The 15,943-nt window shown below is 47.0% G+C and overlaps 1 protein-coding gene across 2 annotated transcripts in view; it reads right to left on the bottom strand.

The window, feature by feature from the left end:
- Positions 1 to 15,650, bottom strand: part of PLEKHG1 (pleckstrin homology and RhoGEF domain containing G1) — a 336,066-nt gene extending 320,416 nt beyond the window's left edge. For both annotated transcript variants that reach the window (XM_077486366.1, XM_077486368.1), the window contains exon 1: positions 15,366 to 15,650. The gene's annotated coding sequence lies outside the window, so the exon portion shown is untranslated. The remainder of the gene's footprint in view (positions 1 to 15,365) is intronic.
- Positions 15,651 to 15,943: the final 293 nt, after the last annotated feature.

The following is a 15,943-nucleotide window of genomic DNA, read 5'->3' as shown; positions in this document are numbered from 1 at the left end:
GACATACAGCGCTGACAGCAGCTCCGTGACATACAGCGCTGACAGCAGCACCGTGACATACAGCGCTGACAGCAGCTCCGTGACATACAGCGCTGACAGCAGCTCCGTGACATACAGCGCTGACAGCAGCTCCGTGACATACAGCACTGACAGCAGCTCCGTGACATACAGCGCTGACAGCAGCTCCGTGACATACAGCGCTGACAGCAGCACCGTGACATACAGCGCTGACAGCAGCTCCGTGACATACAGCGCTGACAGCAGCTCCGTGACATACAGCGCTGACAGCAGCTCCGTGACATACAGCGCTGACAGCAGCTCCGTGACATACAGCGCTGACAGCAGCTCCGTGACATACAGCGCTGACAGCAGCTCCGTGACATACAGCGCTGACAGCAGCTCCGTGACATACAGCGCTGACAGCAGCTCCGTGACATACAGCGCTGACAGCAGCTCCGTGACATACAGCGCTGACAGCAGCTCCGTGACATACAGCGCTGACAGCAGCTCCGTGACATACAGCGCTGACAGCAGCTCCGTGACATACAGCGCTGACAGCAGCTCCGTGACATACAGCGCTGACAGCAGCACCGTAAGCAGCCCCAGGAGGAAGTCAGCACAGCACAGGGATGGTGTGATCCCCTCATAATAAGAACCCCCAGGAGGAAGTCAGCACAGCACAGGGATGGTGGGAGCCCCTCATAATAAGAACACCCAGGAGGAAGTCAGCACAGCACAGGGATGGTGGGAACCCCTCATAATAAGCAGCCCCAGTAGAAATATGACACCGCTCAACCTCTTCAAAGAGGAGGGTAGGGGCATATAGTACGGTGTGCTTTTTTGGGTCAGGGAAGTGAGCCAAATGAATTAAGAAGGTCTGTGTGCTTGATTCCAAAAATTGTTTATAGACATATACATGGTCTACTGATCACATGTGTTGAATTCCTCCGAGATCCATGCCTCATTCATTTTTAGAAATGTGAGGTAGTTAACACTGTGGTGAGCTAGGCGAGTACGCTTATCGGTCACAATCCCCCCTGCTGCGCTGAACGTCCTTTCGGACAGGACACTGGATGAGGGGCAAGCCAACAGTTCGATTGCAAATTGGGCAAGCTCTGGCCAGAGGTCAAGCCTGCCCACCCAGTAGTCTAGGGGTTCATCACTCCTCAGAGCGTCCACATCGGCCGTTAACCCAATGTAGTCGGACACCTGACGGTCTAGGCGTTCCCTGATGCTGGATCCGGATGACACCTGTCGATGGGTCGGCTGAAAGAATGACCTCATATCCGAAGTCACCAACACATCTTCAAACCGGCCTCTTCTTGCAGGCGCTGTTGGATTGGTACCCGCAAATCCTTCTCTGGGAGTGGGAATTGCTCCTCTGCCAGCGCACGCAAAAGCAGAATGCAGCATTTCTCGAAGCAAGGCCTGGAAGTGCTGCATTCTGACAGCCCTCTGCGACGGCGGTAACATTTCCGCCATTTTGTGTTTGTACCGGGGGTCTAAGTACGTTGCCACCCAGTACTGGTCCTTGACCCTCATGCTTTTTATACGGGGGTCCCTATTAAAACACTGGAGCATGAAGGCCCCCATTTGCACTAAAGTGGAAGCGGTGTGGTGGCCTGGCTCCTGCTCATCATCCAGGATAATGTCGTCCTCTTCATTCTCCTCTCCCCATCCTCGCACAACAGGGATCCCAGAAAGGTTTAAAGCATGCTCTTCTTGCTCCTGCTCATCCGCCCCGGCACCATCCTCCTCTGACTCCTCATCAGACTCCTGTTGTTGACTTGTCTCAGATAGAGTAGCCCCCCCTGGGAATTCATCCAGCATTGCGACTTCCTCATCTTCCCGCTCCTGCTCCTCCACAGCCTGATCAATGACACGACGCAATGCACGCTCCAGAAAGAAGGCATAAGGTACCATGTCACTGATGGCGCCATGGCTGCGACTGACCAGTTTGGTGATCTCCTCAAATGGCCGCAGAAGTCTGCATGTGTCGCGCATGAGCAGCCACTGGCGCGGTGAAAAAAAACCCAGCTCCCCAGAACCGTTTCTTTCGCAGAGTTCATACAGGTAGACGTTAACTGCACGTTTCTGCTGGAGCAGCCTATCAAGCATATAGAAGGTTGAGTTCCATCGCGTCGGGCAATCGCAAATAAGACGTCTGACCGGCAGATGGTGTCGCCGCTGAATGTCAGCAAGGCGAGCCATGGCCGTGTAAGATCTTCTGAAATGGGCCGAGATTTTCCTTGCCTGCCGCAAGATGTCCTGGACCCCAGGGTATTTGACAAGGAATCGCTGCACGACCAAGTTTAAGACGTGTGCCATGCACGGCACGTGCGTGATTTTGCCCTGTTTCAATGCGCTAAGCAGATTGGCACCGTTGTCACACACCACTTTACCAACTGTCAAATTGAGCGGTGTTAGCCACTCATCTGCCTGTGAACGCAAAGCTGAAAGGAGTGCCGGGCCAGTGTGGCTCTTTGCTTCCAGGCACAACAGACGCAGCACGGCATGGCAACGTCTCACCTGGCATGTGGAATAGGTTCTGGGGAGCTTGGGCGGTGCAGTGGAAGAGACGCTAGCAGCGGAAAAGGAGGAGGCAGCTGAGGAGGAGAGGGAGGAGGATGGAGTAGGAGGAGGAGAAGAAGAGTCAGGCCTGCATGCAATCCGTGGCGGTAAAACCAAATCTACACGGGTGCCACGGGTTACATGCTTGACGGCCGTCAGAAGGTTCACCCAGTGGGCAGTAAAACTGATATACCTTCCCTGCCCGTGTTTGCTAGACCACGTGTCTGTGGTCAGATGTATCTTGGCACCGACACTGTGTGCCAGAGATACATTCACTTGCCGCTGAACATGGCCATATAGCTCTGGGATGCCCTTCTCTGAGAAATACTTCCTTCCTGGGACCTTCCATTGTGGTGTTCCAATGGCCACAAATTTGCGAAAGGCCTCCGAGTCCACCAGTTTATATGGCAGTAGTTGGCGGGCTATGAGTTCTGACAAGCCAGCCGCCAACCGTTGGGCAAGAGGGTTATCCGGCGTCATCATTTTTTTACGCTCAAACATTAGGCCCACGGAAGCCTGCCTTTTTGCAGAAAAATGTGAGCTTGGCGTGATGGAAGGTGGAGTGGAGGACAATTGTGAGGAGAGAGGAGAAGGAGAAGTAGAAGACGAGGCTGGACGGTGAGAGCCTGCAGTGTGGCTTTGTGTGTTCCGTTGCTCCCACTGGGCTCGGTGATGGCTGCTCATGTGCCTTCTTAAGGCGGTCGTCCCTAGGTGAGTATTGGGCTTACCGCGACTAACGCGTTGACTGCAAAGATTGCAGATGGCAACGCTATTGTCAGCAGCGGACACGTTAAAAAAAGCCCACACTGCGGAGCCATGTGCCGGTGTCCTGGGAGCGCCAGATGTGACCGTACATGGTCGATGACTCGCTCCTGATACATTTGCAGTCTGCTTTGTCCCTGCTGTGCAATGTAAGTCATTGCTGCTTCTCCTCCCTATCTGCTGGTCCATATCTCCCTCTGAACTCCCCTCCTCTTCCTCTCTTGTGGGCACCCACGTGACATCACTAGACACGTCATCATCAACGTCACCTTCCCCACCGCTATAAGTAGAGTAGGCAGCAACACCGGGGACCAACCTCCTCCTTGGGCTGATCTGGGTACTGGCGTCAGACTGCTGAGTAGCGCTTGTTGCTACCTCCTCTTCCTGATCCAATACCAAGAGTGGCTGCGCATCAGAAATGTCCTCTTGATATGGATCGGAAAATAATTCCAGTGACTCAAGCGGAAGGTATGTGGTGGTGGTGGTGGTGGTCGTGTTGTTGGTGGTAGTGTCTTTGGGGGTGCACATAGCAGAGAGTGAAGAAGAGGGTGCAGATCGAGAGGATGAGGAGGGTGCAGAAGAGTAAGGCTGAGCGAGCCACTCAACCAAGTCTGGTGCATCCTTTAAAGTAATTGAACGCACCTTCTGCAACTTCCCACTTTGGCTCAAGCCTGTTGCTCCTGCCCTACCCCTACCACCCCTGCGGAAGGGCCTGCCTCTTCCTCTGCATGTCATTTTTTAAATGACCCTGTGACAAAACTCTTAGTCCCTATACCGCTGAAGGACTGCTGCAGTATAGGTGAGCGGTCAGCAGTGGTGCACGTCAACCCTATCTATTGTGGACCTATAGCGGTCCTTACAGAACAGCAGACTGTAACGCACTCAGGCCTATGTACCGTAGCACCCTATACCAAGTTACCAGTCCTTATAAGAACTTTTGTGGACCAAGCAGGTTGTGTATTAGTGTTTAGCAGACTGTGCGTCAGTCCCTATACCGCTGAAGGACTGCTGCAGTATAGGGCAGCGGTCAGCAGTAGTGCACGTCAACCCTATGTATTGTGGACCGATAGCGGTCCTTACAGAACAGCAGACTGTAACGCACTCAGGCCTATGTACCGTAGCACCCTATACCAAGTTACCAGTCCTTATAAGAACTTTTGTGGACCAAGCAGGTTGTGTATTAGTGTTTAGCAGACTGTGCGTCAGTCCCTATACCGCTGAAGGACTGCTGCAGTATAGGGCAGCGGTCAGCAGTAGTGCACGTCAACCCTATGTATTGTGGACCGATAGCGGTCCTTACAGAACAGCAGACTGTAACGCACTCAGGCCTATGTACCGTAGCACCCTATACCAAGTTACCAGTCCTTATAAGAACTTTTGTGGACCAAGCAGGTTGTGTATTAGTGTTTAGCAGACTGTGCGTCAGTCCCTATACCGCTGAAGGACTGCTGCAGTATAGGGCAGCGGTCAGCAGTAGTGCACGTCAACCCTATGTATTGTGGACCGATAGCGGTCCTTACAGAACAGCAGACTGTAACGCACTCAGGCCTATGTACCGTAGCACCCTATACCAAGTTACCAGTCCTTATAAGAACTTTTGTGGACCAAGCAGGTTGTGTATTAGTGTTTAGCAGACTGTGCGTCAGTCCCTATACCGCTGAAGGACTGCTGCAGTATAGGGCAGCGGTCAGCAGTAGTGCACGTCAACCCTATGTATTGTGGACCGATAGCGGTCCTTACAGAACAGCAGACTGTAACGCACTCAGGCCTATGTACCGTAGCACCCTATACCAAGTTACCAGTCCTTATAAGAACTTTTGTGGACCAAGCAGGTTGTGTATTAGTGTTTAGCAGACTGTGCGTCAGTCCCTATACCGCTGAAGGACTGCTGCAGTATAGGGCAGCGGTCAGCAGTAGTGCACGTCAACCCTATGTATTGTGGACCGATAGCGGTCCTTACAGAACAGCAGACTGTAACGCACTCAGGCCTATGTACCGTAGCACCCTATACCAAGTTACCAGTCCTTATAAGAACTTTTGTGGACCAAGCAGGTTGTGTATTAGTGTTTAGCAGACTGTGCGTCAGTCCCTATACCGCTGAAGGACTGCTGCAGTATAGGGCAGCGGTCAGCAGTAGTGCACGTCAACCCTATGTATTGTGGACCGATAGCGGTCCTTACAGAACAGCAGACTGTAACGCACTCAGGCCTATGTACCGTAGCACCCTATACCAAGTTACCAGTCCTTATAAGAACTTTTGTGGACCAAGCAGGTTGTGTATTAGTGTTTAGCAGACTGTGCGTCAGTCCCTATACCGCTGAAGGACTGCTGCAGTATAGGGCAGCGGTCAGCAGTAGTGCACGTCAACCCTATGTATTGTGGACCGATAGCGGTCCTTACAGAACAGCAGACTGTAACGCACTCAGGCCTATGTACCGTAGCACCCTATACCAAGTTACCAGTCCTTATAAGAACTTTTGTGGACCAAGCAGGTTGTGTATTAGTGTTTAGCAGACTGTGCGTCAGTCCCTATACCGCTGAAGGACTGCTGCAGTATAGGGCAGCGGTCAGCAGTAGTGCACGTCAACCCTATGTATTGTGGACCGATAGCGGTCCTTACAGAACAGCAGACTGTAACGCACTCAGGCCTATGTACCGTAGCACCCTATACCAAGTTACCAGTCCTTATAAGAACTTTTGTGGACCAAGCAGGTTGTGTATTAGTGTTTAGCAGACTGTGCGTCAGTCCCTATACCGCTGAAGGACTGCTGCAGTATAGGGCAGCGGTCAGCAGTAGTGCACGTCAACCCTATGTATTGTGGACCGATAGCGGTCCTTACAGAACAGCAGACTGTAACGCACTCAGGCCTATGTACCGTAGCACCCTATACCAAGTTACCAGTCCTTATAAGAACTTTTGTGGACCAAGCAGGTTGTGTATTAGTGTTTAGCAGACTGTGCGTCAGTCCCTATACCGCTGAAGGACTGCTGCAGTATAGGGCAGCGGTCAGCAGTAGTGCACGTCAACCCTATGTATTGTGGACCGATAGCGGTCCTTACAGAACAGCAGACTGTAACGCACTCAGGCCTATGTACCGTAGCACCCTATACCAAGTTACCAGTCCTTATAAGAACTTTTGTGGACCAAGCAGGTTGTGTATTAGTGTTTAGCAGACTGTGCGTCAGTCCCTATACCGCTGAAGGACTGCTGCAGTATAGGGCAGCGGTCAGCAGTAGTGCACGTCAACCCTATGTATTGTGGACCGATAGCGGTCCTTACAGAACAGCAGACTGTAACGCACTCAGGCCTATGTACCGTAGCACCCTATACCAAGTTACCAGTCCTTATAAGAACTTTTGTGGACCAAGCAGGTTGTGTATTAGTGTTTAGCAGACTGTGCGTCAGTCCCTATACCGCTGAAGGACTGCTGCAGTATAGGGCAGCGGTCAGCAGTAGTGCACGTCAACCCTATGTATTGTGGACCGATAGCGGTCCTTACAGAACAGCAGACTGTAACGCACTCAGGCCTATGTACCGTAGCACCCTATACCAAGTTACCAGTCCTTATAAGAACTTTTGTGGACCAAGCAGGTTGTGTATTAGTGTTTAGCAGACTGTGCGTCAGTCCCTATACCGCTGAAGGACTGCTGCAGTATAGGGCAGCGGTCAGCAGTAGTGCACGTCAACCCTATGTATTGTGGACCGATAGCGGTCCTTACAGAACAGCAGACTGTAACGCACTCAGGCCTATGTACCGTAGCACCCTATACCAAGTTACCAGTCCTTATAAGAACTTTTGTGGACCAAGCAGGTTGTGTATTAGTGTTTAGCAGACTGTGCGTCAGTCCCTATACCGCTGAAGGACTGCTGCAGTATAGGGCAGCGGTCAGCAGTAGTGCACGTCAACCCTATGTATTGTGGACCGATAGCGGTCCTTACAGAACAGCAGACTGTAACGCACTCAGGCCTATGTACCGTAGCACCCTATACCAAGTTACCAGTCCTTATAAGAACTTTTGTGGACCAAGCAGGTTGTGTATTAGTGTTTAGCAGACTGTGCGTCAGTCCCTATACCGCTGAAGGACTGCTGCAGTATAGGGCAGCGGTCAGCAGTAGTGCACGTCAACCCTATGTATTGTGGACCGATAGCGGTCCTTACAGAACAGCAGACTGTAACGCACTCAGGCCTATGTACCGTAGCACCCTATACCAAGTTACCAGTCCTTATAAGAACTTTTGTGGACCAAGCAGGTTGTGTATTAGTGTTTAGCAGACTGTGCGTCAGTCCCTATACCGCTGAAGGACTGCTGCAGTATAGGGCAGCGGTCAGCAGTAGTGCACGTCAACCCTATGTATTGTGGACCGATAGCGGTCCTTACAGAACAGCAGACTGTAACGCACTCAGGCCTATGTACCGTAGCACCCTATACCAAGTTACCAGTCCTTATAAGAACTTTTGTGGACCAAGCAGGTTGTGTATTAGTGTTTAGCAGACTGTGCGTCAGTCCCTATACCGCTGAAGGACTGCTGCAGTATAGGGCAGCGGTCAGCAGTAGTGCACGTCAACCCTATGTATTGTGGACCGATAGCGGTCCTTACAGAACAGCAGACTGTAACGCACTCAGGCCTATGTACCGTAGCACCCTATACCAAGTTACCAGTCCTTATAAGAACTTTTGTGGACCAAGCAGGTTGTGTATTAGTGTTTAGCAGACTGTGCGTCAGTCCCTATACCGCTGAAGGACTGCTGCAGTATAGGGCAGCGGTCAGCAGTAGTGCACGTCAACCCTATGTATTGTGGACCGATAGCGGTCCTTACAGAACAGCAGACTGTACCGCACCCAAGCCTATGTACCGTAGCACCCTAGACAGACCAAGTTACCAGTCCTGATAAAGAGCTTTGTGGAACAAGTGAGTTGTGAATGATTAGCAGACTGCAGCAGAAGGGCAGCAGTCAAGTATAATATTCTTTCTATATTTGGAAGAAAGAATATTATACGTGTACAAGCCTATTACCGTACCACTGATACCAGTCCTGAAAAGAACCTTTGTGGAACTAATAGTAACAGCAAGTCTTTAAAATTATCCTCACTGCCTGACACACTGCTTCCTGCCTGTCCCTATACAAATTGGCAAAAAAGAGTAGGCTGGAACGATTAGCTGGAATAGCTCTTTTGTGGACCTGATAGTAACAGCTAATGATGATGATGATGATGATGATGAAGAAAGACTAATCTGGCTGAGCTGTCCCTAAAATAGCAGCATACAGCGCTCTGTCCCTTTATCTAAACTGACAAAAGAAACTCAGGCTGCTGACCTAACACCTATACCAGTCCTGAAAAGAACTTTTGTGTACCAAATAGCTAGCGTTTTCTCTGTCCCTACTCCACACAGGATCCTTTCCCTACAGTGACAGAAGAAAGAATGTAAAATGGCCACCGGATCGGGTGTATTTATAGGTTAGGGGGAATGTCCAAGTGTCCATGAGCTGTCATGTCTCAATTGGTTGTCCTGTAACACATGATAAACGTGTCACGAAAGGTTAAAGTTCTTGTATACATTAAACACGTAAGTCCGCCGGGGCGAACGACGGAAAAAGGCGTTCGAACCCGCGGACGGCGAAAGTCGGAAATTCGCCGCGAAACGACCGCCGGGCGAACCGTTCGGCCATCACTAATAGTGATGAACAAATATCCTTCTGATTATCATAACCAATGGCAGATCTGACCATAAACGTGTTACTTCTACTGCACAACATATTTTAACGTAATTCTTAAATCCATTATTTCTCCAGCCAAATATATGAATATAAAGATGATCATGAGTGTCAGGAAAGGTTCCATCCGCTGGTAATATCTATCATTTGGTGTGCAGTACTGAGGTCCACCAGCAGATGTTCCAAACTGTCAGGAGAGCTTTCCCCTGCTGGTGTTATGTCATCTTTGGGCCACAGAACTGGTGTCCACTGGCGAATGGATCCTGGCAGTGTGTGGCAGATATTACCTTCTGCAGTCGGGCATCACCTGAGCTTGATAGCCGGTAATAATATAAATACCATGCAAGTGCACACACACCTTGCCCTAGTATTGCCCTTGAGCCCTGACCTGCATCCTGTTATCTGTTATCCTGATCCTGAACCTGATCCCTGATTCCTGTATCCTGAACCTGTTGTACCTGATCCTGTCCGATCCTGCATCCCTGAATCCTTGTCCTGCAGCCTGATCCCTTCCATGTCCCTGTCCCTTCTTGTCCCTGTCTGTTTACTCCTTGCCCCCCATCTGCTGACCTTCCGTTTATGACCCTGGCCTAGCTTGACTATGATTCTGGTATCCCCTTTTGCTATATACAGTATCTCACAAAAGTGAGTACATCCCTCACATTTTTGTAAATATTTTATTCTATCTTTTCATGTGACAACAATGAAGAAATTACACTTTGCTACAATGTAATATAGTGAGTATACAGCTTCTATAACAGTGTAAATTTGCTGTGCCCTCAAAATAACTCAATACACAGCCATTAATGTCTAAATCACTAGCAACAAAAGTGAGTACACCCCTAAGTGAAAATGTCCAAATTGGACCTAAAGTGCCAATATTTTGTGTGGCTGCCATTATTTTCCAGCACTGCCTTAACCCTCTTGGGCATTGAGTTCACCAGAGCTTCACAGGTTGCCACTGGAGTCCTCTTCCACTCCTCCATGATTACATCATGGAGCTGATTGATGTTAGAGACCTTGTGCTCCTCCACCTTCCTTTTGAGGATGCCCCACAGATGCTCAGTAGGGTTTAGGCCTGCAGACATGCTTGGCCAGTCCATCACCTTTACCCTCAGCTTCCTTAGCAATGCAGTGGTTGTCTTGGAGGTGTGTTTGGGGCCTTCATCATGTTGGAATACTGCCCTGCAGCCCAGTCTCCAAAGGGAGGGGATCATGCTCTTCTGTAGTATGTCACAATACTGTACATGTTGCCATTCATGGTTCCCTCAATTAACTGTAGCTCCCCAGTGCTAGCAGCACTCATGCAGCTCCAGACCATGACACTTGCACCACCAAGCTTGACTGTAGGCAAGACATACTTGTCGTTACACTCCTCATCTAGTTGCTGGCACACACGCTTGACACCATCTGAACAAAATACGTTTATCTTGGTCTCATCAGACCACAGTAATCCATGCCCTTAGTCTGCTTGTCTTCAGCAAGCTGTTTTCGGGCTTTCTTGTGCATCATCTTCCTTCTGGGATGACAGCCATGCAGACCAATTTGATGCAGTGTGCGGTGTATGGTCTGAGCACTGACAGGCTGACCCCCCCACCCCTTCAGCCCCTGCAGCAATGCTGGCAGCACTCATACATCTATTTCCCAAAGACAACCTCTGGATATGACGCTGAGCATGTGCACTCAACTTTTCATTGGTTGACCATGGCGAGGCCTGTTCTGAGTGGAACCTGTCCTGTTAAACCGCTCTATGGTCTTGGCCATCATTTCTGCAGCTCAGTTTCAGGGTATTGGCAATCTTCTTATAGCCTAGGCCAGTGATGGCGAACCTTGGCACCCCAGATGATTTGGAACTGCATTTCCCATGATGCTCACCCACACTGCAGGGTGCAAGAGCAGCATGGGAAACATAGTTCCAAAACATCTGGGGTGCCAAGGTTCGCCATCATTGGCCTAGGCCATCTTTATGTAGAACAACAATTCTTTTTTTCAGATCCTCAGAGAGTTCTTTGCCATAAGATGTCATGCTGAACTTCCAGTGACCAGTATGAGAGAGGTGAGCGTGAAAACACCAAATTTAACACACCTGCTCCCTATTCACACTTTAGACATTGCAACACTAACGAGTCACATTACACCGGGGAGGGAAAATGGCTAATTTGGACATTTTCACTTAGGGGTGTACTCACTTTTGTTGCCAGCAGTTTAGACATGAATGGCTGTGTGTTGAGTTATTTTGAGGGGACAGCAAATTTACACTGTTATACAAGTTGTACACTCACTACTTTAGATTGTAGCACAGCGTCATTTCTTCAGTGTTGTTACATGAAAAGATATAATAAGATATTTACAAAAATGTGAGGGGTGTACTCACTTTGTGAGATACTGTATATACTGGTTGGTTTGTTGTCACTGTTGTAGTTATTTGGTTTTCTCACTCTGTTTTGTATCGGTGGTGTATTCACATTTATATGCATTTATCTTAATAAAATAATTTACTTTCACCTACTTATGTTTGGTTCACTCTGTCGCAGTCGCACAGTTCTGGTCACATCTGGTTTATGTCAATGAGTCTCATGGCTTGAAGTGTGGGACTTCTATTCCAAATTGAAGTCATATTTTATTCAAGTGTAGAAAGGTAAAGAGACGCTAGAATAGAATTGTGGGGTTGGACATTTGTTGGGTAGTTGTGTAGCTTTAACATTTGTAGCAATTTTGTTCCTTCTGGGGATCAAGAGTGACCAGACTGACGGAGCTATTTAGAAGAAGAACTTGTGAGAAGGTTAGCTTGAATAAGTGATATTATACAGCAGAGAGTTCTGATTTTGGATTTTTATGGGGAATTGGGAGGATTGCCGTTGAGTGGAAAGAGTAATTTTGAAGGATGGTGGACTAAATAATAGGGCTGTTACTGATTAAAATTTTCGTGTTCGATTCATCTTTTTTTTTAAATTGATTAATTGTGTAATTTCGATTAATTATAACGCACATACAGATCCTACTACTTTTAGCTGATCTCCTTGCATTGTAACTCTGCATTAGTCAGTGGTAAATGTGGTATATACTATATACAATCACCCAACATTAGTTAGTCTCCACAATCCATGACTTAACATCACAGTTCACACAAATACGTTTTATATTCAAACTGTAGCACTGACATAAGTAATTTTTTTTCCACAGTAGCGTTACGATCCCTCCACCTCCAATCTAACTAATCACTCTCACCTTATGGCATGGACCCCTGTGCAAACAGGTGGTCATGCAAAGGGGTATCAAAAGGGTTAACATGGACCATAAACTTCTCTAACGTCTCCTTAGATCTCAGCAAGGACGCCAGGTCATGGGTAGAAAGTGCTCACCGCTTAAGTATAAGATTACATTTTTGTTTTCAAACACAAACTACTCACAAAGATGATAAAAATACAATATGTAAAGCCAACAATCATGTTAGTTCAGTAGGGCAGCAGCAGGTGACGTCATGCGTAGCTCCTCCCTCATACGCGTTACATTCTTTGAGAACTTCAACGTCCCCGGACTCCTCCCCCCTTCCCTTCGTTAGCAGACAAAGGCACTTGGGGAAGGGGAGAGGAGTCTGGTGACGTTGATATCCGTGACGTCACCAGATCTCCGACGGCACTCTTTGAAGACCCGGAAGCGGGCGGAGAGGTGAGTACCGATCAGAATAATTTTGATCGATCAAAAAAATTAATCGATTAATCTAGGAATTAATCTTTAATTTCCACAGCCCTAAAATATAGAGACCGCTTTCCAAATACTTTTGTTGTATGAGTTTATCTTTATTTTATGTAATGGGATATGTACGACCTATTTGTTATATGTATGTGGATTTGATACCAATAAAAAAATACTGAACATCATTTCCATCTCTCATCTTACATGGTAAAGCTGTTGGTTGATATTGCAGCTTCCCACCCCCTCGTCAATAAAATATAAAGTTGGCATAATAATTTAAACAGTATTGTCCATTTGTATAAGTATCTAAAAGAGAAAAATAAACTTCACAACACCAGATATTTCATGCAAAAAATACAGGTACCCATTAACATGAGGTGATTGTTGTTTGATCCCACAACTGTCATTGGTGTGGATGCCGACAGACTGCACCTGACGCCTCCAACTGACAGATCTCAGGGAAGCAGTTATCAGCTGCATTGGATATTTTTGGAGGATCGTTTTTGTTACTCCTGATACAAGCCATCACCGCATGTGCCTGCTGAACACCCCCTCCCACCTGCATTGATATAAACATTCATGCTGCATGATGATAATCTGCATGCACGTTTAAGAAAAGATCTTTTAGCGGGTGGATTTTACTTGCATGTATGACTGGTCCTTGTCACTTTGGGTTAGCTTGATTTACTGTAAATCTGACCACACTCAGACTTAAACCGGGCTAACCCAAAGTGACAGCTGACAATTATCAACTGTAGTGAAACAGATCAGAGCTAAGCTCTAAATGAAATGACCTCATCATACAGAGTGAAGGTGCGTTCAAGTAATGTTGTACCCCTGGCATGCCGACGATGCCTTTCACACACTGCAGACACAGACAATAAACATAAAGTAGTAATCTTCACAATGCAAATGCAATCATTACCTGTCTCAACTAAGCCGTCAGAAGAGATTTGGATTACATGACTCAGGGTTATTGGAGCCAACAAGATAACAGACTGAAACTGGACCAATTACACTAGATTATCAATACAGGAAGAACACAAACAAACACTGGCTAAGTGTTCACTTTAAACCCATAAATGTAAAAAGTGTCACAAAGCAAAACAAATCTATGCAATGTTATATAGAAAGCTGTGCGGTTTCATATTTATACAATGGACTGCAACAGATTTAGACTGGCTACTTGAGGATTGCCATTTTCAATAGTTTTTTTGCACATTTATATGTGCGTTTCTTTGTGCGTTTTACGTCCAATACACACTATTAGACTTTCTGCAGATTTTTGTCTTCAGATTTACCAAAACCATGTAGGGCAAGGGCCTGCCTGATTGCATACAAATTTAAAGTCTTATGCCGCGTACACACGATCGGAATTCTCATTGGAAAAAGCTCTGATGGTTTTCCCGTCGTAATTCCAACGGAATTCCGCTCAAACTGTCTTGCCTACACACGGTCACACCAAATTCCGACCGCCAAGAACGCGGTGACGTACAACACGTACGACAGGACTAGAAAAAGGAAGTTCAATACCTAGTAGCCAATAGCTTCCATCTCTTAGTTGAATCTAAGCATGCATGAGTTTTTGCACGTCGAAATTGCATACACGCGATCAGAATTTCCGATTTAAAAACTTGAGAACATGCTATCAAATTTTTGCTGGTGGGAATTCGGCCAGCTAAATTCCGGTGGAGCATTCACACTGTCGCATTTTCTGATGAAAAGCTCTCATCGGTCTTTTGCTGGCCGAAAATTCAGATCGTGTGTATGCGGCATTAAGGTTTGACCTCCTATTATATGGTTTTGCTAAATCTGAAGACCAAAATCTTCAGAAAATCTAATAGTGTGTATGGGGTCTTAGGCTTGAGTGTGTTTGTGTTAGCCAATGGAAAGAGAAGAAGGTTGTAAGGTGTGAAATGCTAAAAACAAACATCACGCATGTTTTTTTTTTTTCTTAGCGCCCCTATTGAAATTTATTGGGGCCAAAAACGTGCGATCATGCCCCATACTTTTTCTAAATTTTGGGCTCAGATGTGAACACACACAAAGAAATCTGAGTGTCAAGCGTTAAAAAAAGCGCTTCTACAAACGCACTTCAAATTGCTCAGGTGGGAATACGCAAGGGCTCGTTCTTCCACAGCAACTTCATACGGGGCATGCGATCTTAAACCTTTTTAATGAAACTACTAACAGTGCGTTCTGAGCGAATATTTACCTAGTAGCATTATATTTTAAATGAAATACAGTTCCTGCCAAAGAAAATGGGCGTGATTGGATCTTTTATACTAAGTTTCAATGAACTGAATGATTGCTCTTTGTTACAGGGAAAATGAACTCCTAAAAGCGTCTATAAATGTATTGTCTTCGCTCGGATTTTCCTGTAAATACGATGAGGATTTCCTGTTGGAAGCAGAGAACACTATAGTTTCCAGCTGCAGCAGAGACTCTATACATAGACTGCAATAGAGCAAGACAGGACCTGTCAGTTTAGTGAATCCTCTAATCCCACATTTAATGTCCTGTACCCCTATTTCTTCATCAGATGAAAATCAGCTAGCGTCCTTATAAAACAAATTTCTTTTAGGGTAAAGTATTTATAATACAAGCATGAATTTTTACCTTTCTATGTCCAACTCTTTATCCATATAATCCACCCTTGCAGGGATGTCCCAATGAGAAAGGCGTAGAAGAACAAGAGAAACTTCTTTGTTCTAGTTGAGATCCCAGTCCAGCAAGTTAGAAAATGCACAGTCTGCTCTGCAGAGCCTCTACAAATCTTCAATGAAACAATGTCCTATGATCAGGCTGTGCAGTTCTAGTTGGCTTATGATTTCAGCACTGCTTCTTCTCAGTCCCAGCACCAAGGCACTCACTACCATGCAGCCTGAGCTACTGTACTGACTCCTCACCCCTCCTCTTGGCCCTACCCTCTGCTGCAGCAGCTGATCCAGAGAAAAGACCTACCCCTCCTTTTCCTTCCCTTCCACTCCCCAGCCAAAGGGTTGAGGCTGTAGGATACGTCTCTGGAGAACTGCCAATTCTAAGCACCGAGACTATTTCTTCCAGTCCTTGAGAAGTCCGCCACTGTTATTAAAGATTTTTTTTTTCTGCAGGATAACAATCATACAACTGAAATATTTAGAGCAAGGCTTTAAAGTTATTAAAAAAAATTCCTAGCAGGTAGAGTTTTTTTTTTT

Source organism: Lithobates pipiens, unplaced genomic scaffold, assembly GCF_037356315.1.
Source record: "Lithobates pipiens isolate NorthernLeopardFrog02 unplaced genomic scaffold, aLitPip1_a1.2 Scaffold_18, whole genome shotgun sequence".
Classification (NCBI taxonomy): domain Eukaryota; kingdom Metazoa; phylum Chordata; class Amphibia; order Anura; family Ranidae; genus Lithobates; species Lithobates pipiens.
This window is presented reverse-complemented; position numbering and strand designations above follow the sequence as displayed.